The sequence below is a fragment of the Homarus americanus genome, unplaced genomic scaffold (genome assembly GCF_018991925.1).
Source record: "Homarus americanus isolate GMGI-L3 unplaced genomic scaffold, GMGI_Hamer_2.0 scaffold43518, whole genome shotgun sequence".
NCBI lineage: Eukaryota > Metazoa > Arthropoda > Malacostraca > Decapoda > Nephropidae > Homarus > Homarus americanus.
Window position 1 is genome coordinate 13,269 of NW_024748877.1, and position 18,478 is coordinate 31,746.

General features: G+C 40.7%; 1 long non-coding RNA gene across 4 annotated transcripts; it reads left to right on the forward strand.

Moving 5' to 3' along the window:
* Nucleotides 1-241: 241 nt before the first annotated feature.
* Nucleotides 242-10,292, forward strand: LOC121853218. Of its 4 annotated transcripts, none has more exons than XR_006086278.1 (7): nucleotides 242-281; nucleotides 3,115-3,294; nucleotides 3,664-3,753; nucleotides 6,269-6,394; nucleotides 6,855-6,962; nucleotides 9,636-9,761; nucleotides 10,250-10,292. It is a non-coding gene; the product is annotated as an uncharacterized LOC121853218 (long non-coding RNA). The 4 variants fall into 4 exon arrangements; XR_006086279.1 differs by having other exon boundaries at nucleotides 3,115-3,232; XR_006086277.1 differs by lacking the exon at nucleotides 3,115-3,294.
* Nucleotides 10,293-18,478: the final 8,186 nt, after the last annotated feature.

The following is an 18,478-nucleotide window of genomic DNA, read 5'->3' on the forward strand; positions in this document are numbered from 1 at the left end:
TACAAGGGAGAGTTGGAGGTGAGCGCCATCTATGAGTTAACAGCACTACTAAACCTTCATCACAGGGTACAGGGGAGAGTTGGAGGTGAGCGCCATCTATGAGTTAACAGCACTACTAAACCTTCATCACGGGGAACAAGGGAGAGTTGGAGGTGAGCGCCATCTATGAGTTAACAGCACTACTAAACCTTCATCACGGGTTACAGGGGAGAGTTTCTCGTCTGGTGGTTCTTGGATCCATCACCAGCTGACAGCCCCGAAAATATCGGCCTGAGGCATCGGTAAGACATTTCTTCATAATATTATACCAAATATTTAACATTAATAATACTAAGAAGTTATTGGAGAATTATTATGGTTAGACAGAGTGTATTTAATGGTTAATTTAGTTAATTGTGCTGGGTCATCTGGTGAAGTACTGTATTGGTATATTGTTGCCACTATATGACATCAAAGTTTAAAGTATGTTTTTCCGGTGGTTTTTGATGTAATGAACGAATTTGACCTTCATTTGTGGCGCAAATCAATAGTTTTGAGATAAGCCCCTGGTGAATTAATATGAGCCCCTGGTGAATTAATATGAGCCCCTGGTGAATTAATATGAGCCCCTGGTGAATTAATATGAGCCCCTGGTGAATTAATATGAGCCCCTGGTGAATTAATATAAGTGGACAACCATGGAGTTGTTGATCAATGTTGTTCCGATGGTTTAGGTAAATATTCGTCCATTGGCTGTCCTCGGGTTTTGTATGAGAATGGGTTTTTTTTCGAGATTTTTCTGTGTTGTACTCAAATGTGCCCTTTTCTTTTGTAAAGTAATGTGTTTTGCAAAAAAATATCACTTTCAATTTTAACAAACTGCTAATTTTGCCAATAAAATAGAGGTCAAATTTGAGTAAAACACCAAAGTACACCATAAACTAATTCTCGTACCAAAGAACCTACCTAACCTAACCTACGAGGAGGAGACGAGTTAGGAGCATAACCTCGAGTAAACATGGCGGGAACCTGCGGACAGCCAATGGACCAATATTAACCCACTTTTCTTCAATGACGTTTCCTTCACAAATGACTTAAATATAGCAGGGAGATTAGGTAATTTTAAGTAATTTCTGAGGAAAACGTCGTAGAAGAAACGTGTTTTAACATTGTCTAAACCATCGGAAAAACACATTGCTCAACAAAAACTCAATGTTGGTCCACTTGTAAAAATTTACCACCCTGCCCCTCAGAAACTAGAGCTATAAGAATTGCGGTAAAAAGTGTTCAAAACGCACAAAAACCCGTCGGAAAGTTTTGGATTTAACCTAACCAAACCTAAGCTAACGTGGGTGTGTACCACCATGAACAGACATACATAATGAACTGTTAAATATCTCGCTTAAACGTATTTTGTTCCAGAAATGTCATTGAAGAAAATTGTCTTGGAATTGTCAAAATTACCGATTGCAATTATAAAATTCCCGAGATTCGTTTAGCGACAAGTGAAATGGCAAAAATAGGTTTTCCCTAGTGTATTATGTTTTTCGAGCAATTCTAACCTTCATTTCTGGTATAAATTAGCCGTTATGGAGATACGATCTCGGTTACCGGGACGAGTTTGATTTTGTTAATTTTTTTCCACAGGTGGTGTTATTATAGAATTTGAAGAGGTGACATTTGCTAGATGCTAATACTGTATAATCTGATGTAATATAACCAATCAAAGCGACCTACCTAACCTTACCTAACTTCCTAGCCAGGGCGTGGACTTGCCATATTAAACAAAGTACTTATTTTGATATCTGGTACCAACTAAAGCAACTTTATAGAAGCATCACGGTGTAATTTGTATTTTTGTGGATGCAAGAGTGCGCTCGGACTCTGCGAGTCGGCTATAAACAAACACGGCTCGGCAAATTTTTCGGAGTGTTTACGGTAAATGCAATTATTCGCCGCAGAGCACGGAGACGTCATTTTAGTGTCGCGCGCTATGTTTTTCAGTGTTTTACCCCCATTTCCTCCAACCTTCATCCCTTGCCCACTACAGGTGATTTAAGATCATATGAAAAATAAAGAAAAAAGTGCTTTTAATTAAAATAAAAAGTTTTTGCCTCTTTTAAAATATTAGGCTATAATAAGAACACCTATGGAAAATATGAACCAAATCGAAAAACTATTTCTGGTGGTAGTGGTGTTCTGAGAAAAAAAGAAAGAAAACCTAACCTAACCTTTCCTATCCCTTAACACTTCAAATAATATATAAAGGTTACTTTATTTAACTGATAAAAGAAAAAGTTATTTCATTAATGTTTTGTCAGTGAGTCATTAGCATTTATAGGTCACTAGGGAAGCTGGAATACGTTTAAAAAATAATTTGCACTTGCATAAATCACCCAATAGATTTGAACTGTCCTCTGATTGGTCACAGCAGATAATGTGAAATTCAAACGAAAGAAATTTAAATATTAAATTGCGCAAAAGTTTTTGCCCGCTAGTGCAATAAGAATCCGTCAATATTGTCGTAGCTTCGTCCTATTTTGGTCACGTCCACAAAATGTAACCGCGATGCGTCGCGTAAGAAACCGGGTGTGCCGATTCATTTTTTGTGCGTCCGTCACAAAAGGTTTCTAGCGTTAAAGGAAATAAAGGTCACACGTTTCTATTAGAAAGAGCAAAATAAAAACACGGAAAATTGTAGTTTCGGCGAAGCGCCGAGGTCGGACTCATTCTAAACACATCAAAAACTATTGGAAAAACCCAATTTCAACCTAACTGATTTGAGAAATCAGTTTCTCTATGTGGTATTAAACAAACAAGTGCCTTTGTTATAAGTGTACGAAGTTGTTATTCGACCAAATAAACCGTCGGCTATTTGACCGGGACCTGCGAGGATCGTACGCATACGATTTTAATGGGATTGTAGTCGGGATGATTGTGGGCATTAAACAAGTCATTACACTGTGGTATTATTTAATTGTAGAAGTTTCTGTGGGCAAAAGTATTGTTTTATTTTAGATCTCGGTCAAATAATCAGTGGTTATTGTGCCAAGTACCGGTCAAATAACCCTTGCCTATAATATAATAGTTTTACAGTGTTGTGTATTATAGTATAGCTATTGGTCACATTTCCAGGAAGCTTCAAGGACCAACAACACATCTCCACGGCAAGCTCAGACTCCGTTAACGGAGAAACGCCGCCGACCCATGGGAGGCGAGACCGACGTCGTCACTTCGCGTCGCGTCGTCGGGCGTACGAGTCGAGTGCATTAGAGTACTTGTATTGAAATGCACTTGTACACTAATCCTATAAAAGTGGGCATTTACGTAATCTTTTGTGTCTAAAGTCACGTCCCATTGGTGTCGGTGGAACGCGACACGTCAAAAATATTGCCCAGATTCACGTTTTCCATCCCATACCAAATTTTGAATGTGTGTTTATTTTGTTTTTCTTTAAAGTACAGTACAGTATAATATATTAATAACTTTAAGCTTCGTTTTTAAAGCCTAATTTCATTGTTATTAATTATGATACTCTACAAATACTGTGCTACTTTTTCTACTTGTATGATTCAGTTGAGCTAATTAAACTTTTATTTGCATAGTGTTGAAGAAGACTACTGTACATAGTTTAAATTTTTACATATCAACAGTGCAGTACTTTATCTTAAGTAATATTTTCAGGCACTTTCTCTATCACTGCCTAAAGTGGACCTGAACCTTTGGACCTGATGTGAACTAGAATGAAGTTGGCTGGACCTCAAGTACTCTGTGGTATTGTATTTAATATTGTTCTGGTACTTTGAATGTTCGGAAAGTTCTACAGGCATTCCCCAGTTTATAAGAGTATTATGCCTTAAGAACGTATATTAAATCGAATTAATATTCCTATAGACGCGCATTATAAAAGCCAAGATACTTTTCTACAATGAAAAAAGTTCCCCCAAAATTATGTACAGTCCCCCAAAAAGTATCGATAGATTTTCTTGCGGTAAATTTTGAAACTCCAGATGAAATACATTGATGTGATCCCCATTGCGTCAGCATAAGTTGGTACGCCTGCTCACTATAGCGGCAACGGCTATAGACGGCGGGTAGCGAGGGAGTCATCCTCGTGTGACATACAACTGTATTGTATATGCTTTACAATAACAAGAAATTCATTAAGCAATATTAATGTATGTATCGTGCTGGGTAGAAACAAGGCCCCAACCGAGGATTACAATAATATCAAAATATACGTTAAATGGAAGAGTCTTGGAATGTCGCAACCGAGACGGACCTCGAGGCGGACATTTCACCACCGTGTCGTAGTGACAGTTTCATTCGTACCGAGTTGCAGAATATAGTCGTCGACAACACGTCTGATTTATGAGAGGTGACCAAGGAAATAGTAGTTGATATTAGAGTGAACAGCTACAGCAATATACAGTATGTCGGTCTAATTGGGATCTGCCAAATATCATTGATACGTAAATGCTGTCGGTTTAACGTCACAATAAGAATTTAAATCGGCGCGTCGCCGGTCGTTTCATGGCGCCTGACCCGTCGCAATACCGCGGGTTCGCTCACCCCGTTGCGTCTTTCCGATAATTCCTCGGTTCGTTTGACGTAAGAACCCATTAATGACCGGCACGGCGTCGGCGTCCATTTACGACACGCAATCTCAATTCGCTTGACGTGCGATCGGAAGCCTCGGAGGATTCGCATCTCTCAAAGACATACGTATGCTCATTCGTGCTCGGAGGTGTAGCGTAGAGTTAGCAACAGTTCTGAAACGGGTCGTGTAACATTGGTCGAATAGCCCCGAATCACGTCGACCCCGTGGCTAAAGATATTATTTTGGGTTGACCGTACACGTCGATTATAAGCCAATACAGGAGCTTCTCGACAGACGGACGAGTCGAGTTCCCGAGGCTCGTTCTCGAGTCCGACTAAACTCTCGTAGATAATGATATACAGTAGAGCTATACCGTATATAGCCAGCACATTACGGTACAGTCGGTCCCCGACTTACGACGGGGATAGGGACCGGCGACCGGGTCGCAAGTCGAAAATAATACCGTACAGAGAAAATCTAAAACGGGTGTCTCTCTCTCTTCTCGGCACCACGAGAACTCTCACTCTTACGCTTGCCAGCCATTTTAAAGGGAATTACAAACAAAATTTTTTTCTATACACAGCGCAATCACTAACGTCGGGACTCGAAAATAGGTAATTTGACAAAATTTTGGTACGACCGAGGCAGTAGTATGTCGAGTAGGTCGTAAGTCGAGGAGTAGCTGTATTTAACTAATGATAACAGAAAAAGTTATTTCTTTAATGTTTTGTTTTTGTGTTTTAATGTTTTGTCGGCGAGTCGGTTCTCGTCTTCAACGTTTAGGTCACGAGGGAGGCTTAAATATATCCAGAAAAAAAAGTTTTTGCTCCTGCGTAAATATCACAATAGATTTGCACTGTCCTCTGTTTGGTCACAGCAGATTATGTGAAATTCGAGCGAGAGAGATTTAAATAATAAATCCCGCAAAATTGTGCGTCTCTCCCGGAAGCACGATAAGAATCCGTCGACATCGTCGCAGTTTCGTTCTACGTCGGTCGCATCCACGAAATGTAAACACTATTGGACTGTACGAAACCGGGTATGCCGATTCAATTTTTGCTCGTCCATCGCAAGAAGTTAGATAGTTTAGATTAGTTTAGGTTAGGTAGGGTTTTCAATGTTTTTTTTTTAACCCTTCATGTTGAAAGTAACTTTGTTTGGAAGATTCATTGTTTTTGATAGTGTAAGGAAATTAAGATCATATTTATTTATTAGAAAAAATCCAAATAAATACTGGTAAAATTATCGTTTTGGCCGTGCATCTATTTTCCAAAAGTCATAATCGTTCAAAATATCCGTAAACACCGTTGGAAAAAGATAATTTCAACCTAACGTAACCTATTTGAGTAATCGGTTTCTCCATGTGGTGTTAAACTAATAAGTAATGTTTATTTTTAATACAAAGTTGTTATTTGACCCGGATTCTGGGCCAAATGACCGTCGGCTATTTGACCGGGACCTGCGGGGATCGTATGGGATTGTAGTCGGGATGGTTGGGGGCATTAAACAAGTCATTCCATTATGGTATTATTTAATTGTATAATTTCTGTTGACAAAAGGATTTAGTTTTATTTTAGATCTGTCAAATAAGCGGCGGTTATTGTGCCGAGTACCGGTCAAATAATCCATGCCTATAATATAATAGTTTTACAGTGTTGTGTATTATATAGCTATTGGTCACATTTCTAGGAAGCTTCAAGGACCAACAACACATCTCGGTACGACAAGTGGAGACTCGACCGTACAGACCCGTCCGGTCTCACACACGACGCCGTTAACGGCAAACGGAGAAACGCCGCCGCCGACCCGCGGGAGGTAAGACCGACGTCGTCACTTCGCGTCGCGTCGTCGGGCGTATTAGAGGACTTGTATTTAAGTGCACTTGTACAGTAATCCTATAAAAGTGGACATTTATGTAAATGTTTGTGTCTAAAGTCACTTCCCATTGGTGTCGGTGGTACAGGACCTCTCAAAATTGTGGCCCAGATTCACGTTTTTCATCCCAAACCAAATTTTGAATGTGTGTTTATTTCGTTATTCCTTAAAGTACAGTGCAGTATATTAATAACTTTTAGCTTCGTTTTCAAAACATAATGTCATTGTTTATTAATTATGATTCTTTACAAATGCTGTACTACTTTTTCTGCCTGTATGTTTCAATTCAGTTAATGAAACTTTTATTTGCATAGTTTTGAAGAAGACTACAGTACTTAGTACATAGTTTAAATGTTTGCATATCAACAGTGCAGTACTTTATCTTAAGTAATATTTTCAGGTACTTTCTCCATCACTGCCATAAGTGGACCTGATGTGAACTAGAATGAAGTTGGCTGGACCTGCAGTGAAGTGGACCTGAAGCTAACTGGACCTCAAGTAGTCTGTGGTATTGTATTTAATATTGTTGTGGTACTTTGAATGTTAGGAAAGTTGTACAGGCATTCCCCAGTTTGTAAGAGTACTGTGTCTTATAAAAACCTATGGTAAATCGAATCAATATTCCTATAGACTCACATTATAAAAGCCAAGATACTTTTCTTCAATGAAAAAAGTTCCCCCCAATTATGTAGTCTCCAAAAAGTATCGATAGATTTTCTAGCGGTAAAATTTGAAACGCTGGGTGAAAGACTTTGATGTGATCTCCAGTGCATCAGCATAAATTGGTACAGGTACATCCGGTCACTATATGAGCAACAGCCATAGACGGCGGGTAGCGAGAGAGGGAGTCATCCTCGTGTGACATACAACCGTACAGTATATGCTTTACTATAACAAGAAATCCATTAAGCTATATTAATGTATGTATCGTGCTGGGTAGAAGCAAGGCATATGTAAAGAAGCCCCTGACTGAGGATTACAATAACATGGAAATATACTTTAAATGGAAGAGTTTCGGATCACAACCGAGGCGGACCTCGAGGCGGACATTTCACCACCGTGTCGTAGTGACGGTTTCATTCTTACCGAGTTGCAGAATATAGTCGTCGACGACAGAGGACAGTGCAAATCTATTGTGATATTTACGCAGGAGCAAAAACTTTTTTTTCTAGATATATTTAAGCCTCCCTCGTGACCTAAACGTTGAAGACGAGAACCGACTCACCGACAAAACATTAAAACACAAAAACGAAACATTAAAGGAAATAGTAGTTGATATTAGAGTGAACAGCTACAGCAATATACAGTATATCGGTCTAATTGGGATCTGCCAAATATTATTGATTCGTAAATAGTGTCGGTTTAACGTCACAATAAGAACTTAAATCGGCGCGTCGCCGGTCGTTTCATGGATGTTGGCTGACCCATCGCGATATCGCGGGTTCGCTCGCCCCGTTGCGTCTTTCCGATAATTCCTCGGTTCGTTTGACGTAAGATCCCATTAATGACCGGCACGGCGTCGGCGTCCATTTACGACACGCAATCTCAATTCGCGTAACGTGCGATCGGAAGCCTCGGAGGATTTGCATCTTTCAAAAACATATGTATACTCATTCGTGCTCAGAGGTGTAGACGTAGAGTTAGCAAAGAGTTCTGAAACAGGTCGTGTAACATTGGTCGAATAGCCTCGAATCACGTCGACCCCCGTGGCTAAAGATATTATTTTGGGGTGACCGTACATGTCGATTATAAGCCAATACAGGAGCTTCTCGACAGACAGACGAGTCGAGTTCCCGAGGCTTGTTCGCGAGTCCAACTTAACTCTTGTAGATAATGATAAACACTAGAGCTATACTGTATATACCCAGCACATTACGGTACAGTCGGTCCCCGACTTACGACAGGGTTAGGGACCGGCGACCGGGTCGCAAGTCGAAAATAATACCGTACATAGAAAATCTAAAATGGGTGTCTCTCTCTCTTCTCGGCACCACGAGAACTCTCACTCTTACGCTTGCCAGCCATTTTAAAGGGAATTGCAAACAAAAATTTTGTCGGTACACAGCGCAATCACTAACGTCGGGACTCGAAAATAGGTAATTTGACAAAATTTTCGTACGACCGAGGCAGTAGTATGTCGAGTAGGTCGTAAGTCGAGGAGTAGCTGTATTTAACTAATGATAACAGAAAAAGTTATTTCTTTAATGTTTTGTTTTTGTGTTTTAATGTTTTGTCGGCGAGTCGGTTCTCGTCTTCAACGTTTAGGTCACGAGGGAGGCTTAAATATATCTAGAAAAAAAAGTTTTTGCTCCTGCGTAAATATCACAATAGATTTGCACTGTCCTCTGTTTGGTCACAGCAGATTGTGTGAAATTCGAGCAAGAGAGATTTAAATAATAAATCCCGCAAAATTGTGCGTCTCTCCCGGAAGCACGATAAGAATCCGTCGACATCATCGCAGTTTCGTTCTACGTCGGTCACGTCCACGAAATGTAAACACTATTGGACTGTACGAAACCGGGTATGCCGATTAAATTTTTGCTCGTCCATCGCAAGAAGTTAGGTAGTTTAGATTAGATTAGGTTAGGTAGGGTTTTCAATGTTTTTTTTTAACCCTTCATGTTGAAAGTAACTTTGTTTGGAAGATTCATTGTTTTTGTTAGTGTAAGGAAATTAAGATCATATTTATTTATTAGAAAAAATCCAAATAAATACTGGTAAAATTATCGTTTTGGCCGTGCACCTATTCTCCAAAAGTCATAATCGTTCAAAATATCCATAAACACCGTTGGAAAAAGATAATTTCAACCTAACGTAACCTATTTGAGTAATCAGTTTCTCCATGTGGTGTTAAACTAATAAGTAATGTTTATTTTTAAAACAAAGTTGTTATTTGACCCGGATTCTGGGCCAAATAACAGTCGACTATTTGACCGGGACCTGCGGGGATCGTATGGGATTTTAATGGGATAGTAGTCGGGATGGTTGGGGGCATTAAACAAGTCATTACATTATGGTATTATTTAATTGTATAATTTCTGTTGACAAAAGGATTTAGTTTTATTTTAGATCTGTCAAATAAGCGGCGGTTATTGTGCCGAGTACTGGTCAAATAATCCCTGCCTATAATATAATAGTTTTACAGTGTTGTGTATTATATAGGTATCTGTTACATTTCCAGGAAGCTTCAAGGACCAACAACACATCTCGGTACGACAAGTGGAGACTCGACCGTACAGACCCGTCCGGTCTCGCATACGACGCCGTTAACGGCAAACGGAGAAACGCCGCCGCCGACCCGCGGGAAGTAAGACCGACGTCGTTACTTAGCGTCGTGTCATCGGGCGTACGAGCCGAGCCTATTAGAGGACTTGTATTTAAGTGCACTTGTACAGTAATCCTATAAAAGTGGACATTTATGTAAATGTTTGAGTCTAAAGTCACTTCCCATTGGTGTCGGTGGTACGGGACCTCTCAAAACTGTGGCCCAGATTCACGTTTTCCATCCCATACCAAATTTTGAATGTGTGTTTATTTAGTTTTTCTTTAAAGTACAATACTGTGTAATATATTAATAACTTTAAGCTTCGTTTTGAAAACATAATGCCATTGTTTTTTAATTATGATTCTTTACAAATGCTGTACTACTTTTTATACCTTTTTCTGCTTGTATGTTTCAATTCAGTTAATGAAACTTTTATTTGCATAGTTTTGAAGAAGACTACAGTACTTAGTACATAGTTTAAATGTTTGCATATCAACAGTGCAGTACTTTATCTTAAGTAATATTTTCAGGTACTTTCTCCATCACTGCCTAAAGTGGACCTGAAATTTTGGACCTGAAGCTAACTGGACCTCAAGTAGTCTGTGGTATTGTATTTAATATTGTTGTGGTACTTTGAATGTTAGGAAAGTTGTACAGGCATTCCCCAGTTTAAAAGAGTACTGTGTCTTATAAAAACCTATAGTAAATCGAATCAATATTCCTATAGACTCACATTATAAAAGCGTAGATACTTTTCTTCAATGAAAAAAGTTCCCCCCAAATTATGTAGTCTCCAAAAAGTATCGATTGATATTCTAGCGGTAAAATTTGAAACGCTGGGTGAAATACTTTGATGTGATCTCGAGTGCATCAGCATAAATTGGTACAGGTACATCCGGTCACTATATGAGCAACAGCCATAGACGGCGGGTAGCGAGAGAGGGAGTCATCCTCGTGTGACATACAACCGTACAGAATATGCTTTACTATAACAAGAAATCCATTAAGCTATATTAATGTATGTATCGTGCTGGGTAGAGGCAAGGCATATGTAAAGAAGCCCCTGACTGAGGATTACAATAACATGGAAATATACTTTAAATGGAAGAGTTTCGGAACATCACAACCGAGACGGACCTCGAGGCGAACATTTCACCACCGTGTCGTAGTGACGGTTTCATTCGTACCGAGTTGCAGAATATAGTCGTCGACGACACGTATGATTTATGAGAGGTGACCAAGGAAATAGTAGTTGATATTAGAGTGAACAGCTACAGCAATATACAATATATCGGTCTAATTGGGATCTGCCAAATATTATTGATTCGTAAATAGTGTCGGTTTAACGTCACAATAAGAATTTAAATCGGCGCGTCGCCTGTCGTTTCATGGATGTTGGCTGACCCATCGCGATATCGCGGGTTCGCTCGCCCCATTGCGTCTTTCCGATAATTCCTCGGTTCGTTTGACGTAAGATCCCATTAATGACCGGCACGGCATCGGCGTCCATTTACGACACGCAATCTCAATTCGCGTAACGTGCGATCGGAAGCCTCGGAGGATTTGCATCTTTCAAAAACATATGTATACTCATTCGTGCTCAGAGGTGTAGACGTAGAGTTAGCAAAGAGTTCTGAAACAGGTCGTGTAACATTGGTCGAATAGCCTCGAATCACGTCGACCCCCGTGGCTAAAGATATTATTTTGGGGTGACCGTACATGTCGATTATAAGCCAATACAGGAGCTTCTCGACAGACAGACGAGTCGAGTTCCCGAGGCTTGTTCGCGAGTCCAACTTAACTCTTGTAGATAATGATAAACAGTAGAGCTATACTGTATATACCCAGCACATTACAGTACAGTCGGTCCCCGACTTACGACAGGGTTAGGGACCGGCGACCGGGTCGCAAGTCGAAAATAATACCGTACATAGAAAATCTAAAATGGGTGTCTCTCTCTCTTCTCGGCACCACGAGAACTCTCACTCTTACGCTTGCTAGCCAATTTAAAGGGAATTGCAAACAAAAATTTTGTCGGTACACAGCGCAATCACTAACGTCGGGACTCGAAAATAGGTAATGTGACAAAATTTTGGTACGACCGAGGCAGTAGTATGTCGAGTAGGTCGTAAGTCGAGGAGTAGCTGTATTTAACTAATGATAACAGAAAAAGTTATTTCTTTAATGTTTTGTTTTTGTGTTTTAATGTTTTGTCTGTGAGTCGGTTCTCGTCTTCAACGTTTAGGTCACGAGGGAGGCTTAAATATATCTAGAAAAAATAGTTTTTGCTCCTGCGTAAATATCACAATAGATTTGCACTGTCCTCTGTTTGGTCACAGCAGATTGTGTGAAATTCGAGCAAGAGAGATTTAAATAATAAATCCCGCAAAATTGTGCGTCTCTCCCGGAAGCACGATAAGAATCCGTCGACATCGTCGCAGTTTCGTTCTACGTCGGCCACGTCCACGAAATGTAAACACTATTGGACTGTACGAAACCGGGTATGCCGATTAAATTTTTGCTCGTCCATCGCAAGAAGTTAGGTAGTTTAGATTAGATTAGGTTAGGTAGGGTTTTCAATGTTTTTTTTTAACCCTTCATGTTGAAAGTAACTTTGTTTGGAAGATTCATTGTTTTTGTTAGTGTAAGGAAATTAAGATCATATTTATTTATTAGAAAAAATCCAAATAAATACTGGTAAAATTATCGTTTTGGCCGTGCACCTATTCTCCAAAAGTCATAATCGTTCAAAATATCCATAAACACCGTTGGAAAAAGATAATTTCAACCTAACGTAACCTATTTGAGTAATCAGTTTCTCCATGTGGTGTTAAACTAATAAGTAATGTTTATTTTTAAAACAAAGTTGTTATTTGACCCGGATTCTGGGCCAAATAACAGTCGGCTATTTGACCGGGACCTGCGGGGATCGTATGGGATTTTAATGGGATTGTAGTCGGGATGGTTGGGGGCATTAAACAAGTCATTACATTATGGTATTATTTAATTGTATAATTTCTGTTGACAAAAGGATTTAGTTTTATTTTAGATCTGTCAAATAAGCGGCGGTTATTGTGCCGAGTACTGGTCAAATAATCCCTGCCTATAATATAATAGTTTTACAGTGTTGTGTATTATATAGCTATTGGTCACATTTCCAGGAAGCTTCAAGGACCAACAACACATCTCGGTACGGCAAGTGGAGACTCCACCGTACAGACCCGTCCGGTCTCGCATACGACGCCGTTAACGGCAAACGGAGAAACGCCGCCGCCGACCCGCGGGAAGTAAGACCGACGTCGTTACTTAGCGTCGTGTCATCGGGCGTACGAGCCAAGCGTATTAGAGGACTTGTATTTAAGTGCACTTGTACAGTAATCCTATAAAAGTGGACATTTATGTAAATGTTTGTGTCTAAAGTCACTTCCCATTGGTGTCGGTGGTACGGGACCTCTCAAAACTGTGGCCCAGATTCACGTTTTCCATCCCATACCAAATTTTGAATGTGTGTTTCTTTAGTTTTTCTTTAAAGTACAATACTGTGTAATATATTAATAACTTTAAGCTTCGTTTTGAAAACATAATGCCATTGTTTTTTAATTATGATTCTTTACAAATGCTGTACTACTTTTTATACCTTTTTCTGCTTGTATGTTTCAATTCAGTTAATGAAACTTTTATTTGCATAGTTTTGAAGAAGACTACAGTACTTAGTACATAGTTTAAATGTTTGCATATCAACAGTGCAGTACTTTATCTTAAGTAATATTTTCAGGTACTTTCTCCATCACTGCCTAAAGTGGACCTGAAATTTTGGACCTGAAGCTAACTGGACCTCAAGTAGTCTGTGGTATTGTATTTAATATTGTTGTGGTACTTTGAATGTTAGGAAAGTTGTACAGGCATTCCCCAGTTTGTAAGAGTACTGTGTCTTATAAAAACCTATAGTAAATCGAATCAATATTCCTATAGACTCACATTATAAAAGCGTAGATACTTTTCTTCAATGAAAAAAGTTCCCCCCAAATTATGTAGTCTCCAAATGTATCGATTGATATTCTAGCGGTAAAATTTGAAACGCTGGGTGAAATACTTTGATGTGATCTCGAGTGCATCAGCATAAATTGGTACAGGTACATCCGGTCACTATATGAGCTACAGCCATAGACGGCGGGTAGCGAGAGAGGGAGTCATCCTCGTGTGACATACAACCGTACAGTATATGCTTTACTATAACAAGAAATCCATTAAGCTATATTAATGTATGTATCGTGCTGGGTAGAAGCAAGGCATATGTAAAGAAGCCCCTGACTGAGGATTACAATAACATGGAAATATACTTTAAATGGAAGAGTTTCGGAACATCACAACCGAGACGGACATTTCACCACCGTGTCGTAGTAACCGTTTCATTCGTACCGAGTTGGAGAATATAGTCATCGACTAAGCAATTAGTAGTTGATCTTAGAGTGAACAGCTACAGCAATATACAATATATTGGTGTAAATGGAATCTGCCAAAATAAGATTTTAATTTGGCGCGTCGCTGGTCGTTTCGTGGCGGGTAACCCACGGCGATGCCACGGGTTCTCTCGTCCCAGTCTGCCGAGTTATCCGAGCGTTAAGTTTACCCTCGTCGCGAAGGCAAATAATAGCACCTCTCACCCCGTTGGGTCTTTCTGATAATTCCTCGGTTCATTTGACGTAAGATCCCATTAATGACCGGCACGGCGTCGGCGTCCATTTACGACACGCAATCGGAATTCGCGTAATATGCGATCCGAAGCCTTGGAGGATTCGTAACTTTCAAAAACGTATGTATACTCATTTGTGCTCAGAGGTGTAGATGTAGAGTTTGCAACAGTTCAGAAACAGGTCGTGCAACATTGGTCGGAAATCCTCAAATAACGTCGACCCAGTGGCTAAAGATATTATCTCGGGGTGACCGTACACGTCAATTATAAGTCAATACTGTATAGGAGCTTTTCGACCGACAAACGAGTCAAGTTCCTGAGGCTTGTTCGCGAGTTAAACTTAATTCTTGTAGATAATGATATACTGTAGAGCTATGCTGTATATAACCAGCACATTACGGTACAGTCGGTCCCCGACTTACGACGGGGTTAGGGACCGGCGACCGGGTCGCAAGTCGAAAATGGGAAAATAATACCGTACATAGAAAATCTATAATGGGTGTCTCTTTTTCTTCTCGGCACCACGAAACTCTCACTCTTACGCTTGCCAGCCATTTTAAAAAGAATTACAAACAAAAATTTTTGTCGGTACACAGCGCAATCACTAACGCCCTCCTGCCGCCGTTAATCGCCCGTAAGGCGATTACTGCCACTCATTCTTATCGCCTCACTGCCGCCGTTAATCGTCCGTAAGGCGATTGCTGCCACTCATTCTTATTGCCCCCCTGCCGCCGCTAATCGCCCGTAAGGCGATTGCTGCCACTCATTCTTATCGCCTCCCTGTCGCCGTTAATCGCCTGTAAGGCGATTGCTGCCACTCATTCTTATTGCCCCGCACCGCCTGTGAAGGCGATTGCTGCCACTCATTCTTATCGCCCCCCTGCCGCCGTTAATCACTTGTAAGGCGAATGCTGCCACTCATTTTTATCGCCTCCCTGCTGCCGTTATTCACCCGTAAGGCGATTGCTGCCTCTCATTCTTAAACTCTCCCTGCCGCCGTTAATCGCCCGTAAGGCGATTGCTGCCACTCATTCTAAACTCTTGCCGCTAATCGCCTCGTATATGATTGCTGCCACTCATTCTTATTGCCACTGTTATCGCCCGTAAGGCGATTGCTGCCACCATTCTTATCGCCGCACCGCCCGTAAGGCGATAGTTGCCACTCATTCTTATCGCCTCCTCCGCCGGCACGTTGCCGTCATTTTATCGCTTCCACGCCGCACCGCCTGTAAGGCGATTGTTGCCACTCAATTTTATCGCTAATCGTTAATCGCCCGTAAGGCGATAGCTGCCACTCATTCTTATCGCCTACCCTCCGCCGTTAATGCTGCCAGTCATTCTTATCGCCTCCACGCCGCCGTTAATCGCCCGTAAGGCGATTGCTGCCACTCATTCTTATTGCCCCCCTGCCGCCGTTAATATCCCTTAAGGCGGTTGCTGCCACTCATTCTTATCACCCCCCGTGCTGCCGTTAATCGCATATAAGGCAATTGTTGCCATTTTTTGTTTTCGCCCTACTGCTGCCATTAATCACATTTAAGGCAATTGTTGCCATTTTTTGTTTTTGTCCCTCTGCTGTCATTAATCACATATAAGGCAATTGTTGCCATTTTTTGTTTTCGCCCCTCTGCTGCCATTTATCACATATGGCAATTGTTGCCATTTTTTGTTTTCGCCCCCACTGCTGCCTTTAATCACATATAAGGCAATTGTTGACATTTTTTGTTTTCGTCCCTCTGCTGCCATTAATCGCATATAAGGCAATTGTTGAAATTTTTTGTTTTCGCCCCACTGCTGCCATTAATCACATATAAGGCAATTGTTGCCAAGTCAAAATAAGTAGTACAAGTTTTGTTTAATTCAGATTCCCAACATTATTTGGAAACGTACAATTTTATAACAGCTCGCCGTGGCTCCCCTAAATTCTTGACGTGGCTCCATTGGGGGCCATGGCCCCCAGGTTGAGAACCACTGGTCTAGGTACATGGGTATTGTAATTCTGCTATCAAGTCACTTGGACGGAAATAAAGGTGAAATACTGTGGGGGGAAGAATTAATATTCCTAAAATACTGTAAGAACAGGTATATTAATATGAAATCAAAGGGAAAAAGAGATATTATTAACATATAACTTCAAGGTGTAACTCCTCGCTTATTGCAGACTCAGTATTTTCTTATTTTTACTCAACAGCAATTTACTCAGATATACTCTTACAGCGCACAACCTTACTGGTGTAACATTACATTACAACTCTTGGCTTTACTCAACTGCCACTCCAAGTGGGTACTTCTACTTCACCCACATTTTCTAGTGGTACATTTCATTACAGTTACCAGGCTTTACTCATAGTCCCAAGTGGACAACTTTACTTCTCACACATTACTAGGTACTTTCCATTACATCCAGTTAAAAGACAAACTTGCATATGATACTTCACAGACTGTTGGCAGTGCATATGAGATGCACTCACAACATACACGTTAATACTGATACCAGCAAATACATGGGTCCACTACCCAACATGGGATAATTATTTCCAGCTAATTATCCCCAAACACATACAACACTGTGGACCATATAACTCCAAGGCATGTCTCAGGGTATAACACTGGCGCCTCTAACAACTGACGACTGCTGTTGTGGTCGGTGGAAGCCAGACACATGGCAAGTCTGGTGTCTGAGGCCCACGAGGCGGACCTGCCGTCTCAATCATGTCGAATCACCGACATCGGCCATATAATGCTCCCTGCTGGTTATCCACCAGCTCAGCAGCCGATGGGGTGTTCAAATAAGCCCACCCTGGAATCTGGGAACGAAGTTGAAGAGGGCGTCACAGAGGAGCTGGGAAGCATGATGACAACACAAACAAATCTTTCCTCTCGCAACGTCAGATGACATATACTTTATATTACTTCTTACACTGGGTGAATGACAATTCCACTGTTAAAGCATGAACTCTGATATTCACTACATTGACTAAATCAAACTGAATGGCTAGGGAACACATCTACATACCTGTAGGACAACGAAGTTGGAGAGCGTCACGGAGGACGCTCTCTCTCTCTCTCTCTTACCCGTGGTTATATACCCCTGAGTTGCCAGCAATCGCTACTCACGCAGTGACAGAAATCACAAACAAACCAACTGTTACTCATTCAAAGATGACCCTCAGTTGACAAAGGTCTGGTGAATTACTTGAGTTGATCTACATAAACTAATTCAAGATTGAGCTTGCCAGGAGAAAGTGGAATAAAACGTATTGACAACTGTGTTCGAAGGCGGGACTTACTGGTAGGGATCATGAGTGTAAACATCGAATGGGAAAAACATGTCTCTCCTAGGGGGTAGCTAACCAGCTACCCATTCATGTTTTGCGGGCGTGTAGTTTAATAAGAATCATTAGTTAAAACAGACTAGCAGTCAACGTGACCATGACAAGTTGAGGTGCCGAAGTGCAGGCACCAGTCTGGTGGCCCTCCTTTGAACATTTTCAACCAACTGACAGACCCTATCATATCTCGGGGACTAGGCGGGGTGACAGTACTCCAGATGGGGAAGCACTTCACTCTTGAAAATCTTTACGAGGGACGGACCGTTTAAGTATCTAAACAACCTTCTTATAAGACCCAATAATTTATTTGCCTGATTTACCTTCTTTTCACAATGGCCCGAGAACTTCAGCTCATTGTCAACATACACACCTAGGTCCTTCTCACATTCAGTCTCAAACAGTGCATTTTCTTCATCCCGTTGGGACATATAATACGCCTACATACCGTTGGTATGCCCCAGGTGCATCCTCTTACATCCTGAGTATGCAGGATGTAATGCAATCAATCAACTCTACAATATTACAGCAAGCAACTTGGGCCTTTAAAGCAACATTCATTACATCACTGTAATACTAGATTTACCTCTTAGATGTACTGTAGGTGTAATGGAAATATTAATATTGTCTTAATTACACACTATATTTCTTACGATTTATATGTCCAGTACAGTATTAAAAAAATAGCGGTTAGGACGTTAGGTACTCTTTTACATAAACTAACATTATTATGTGCC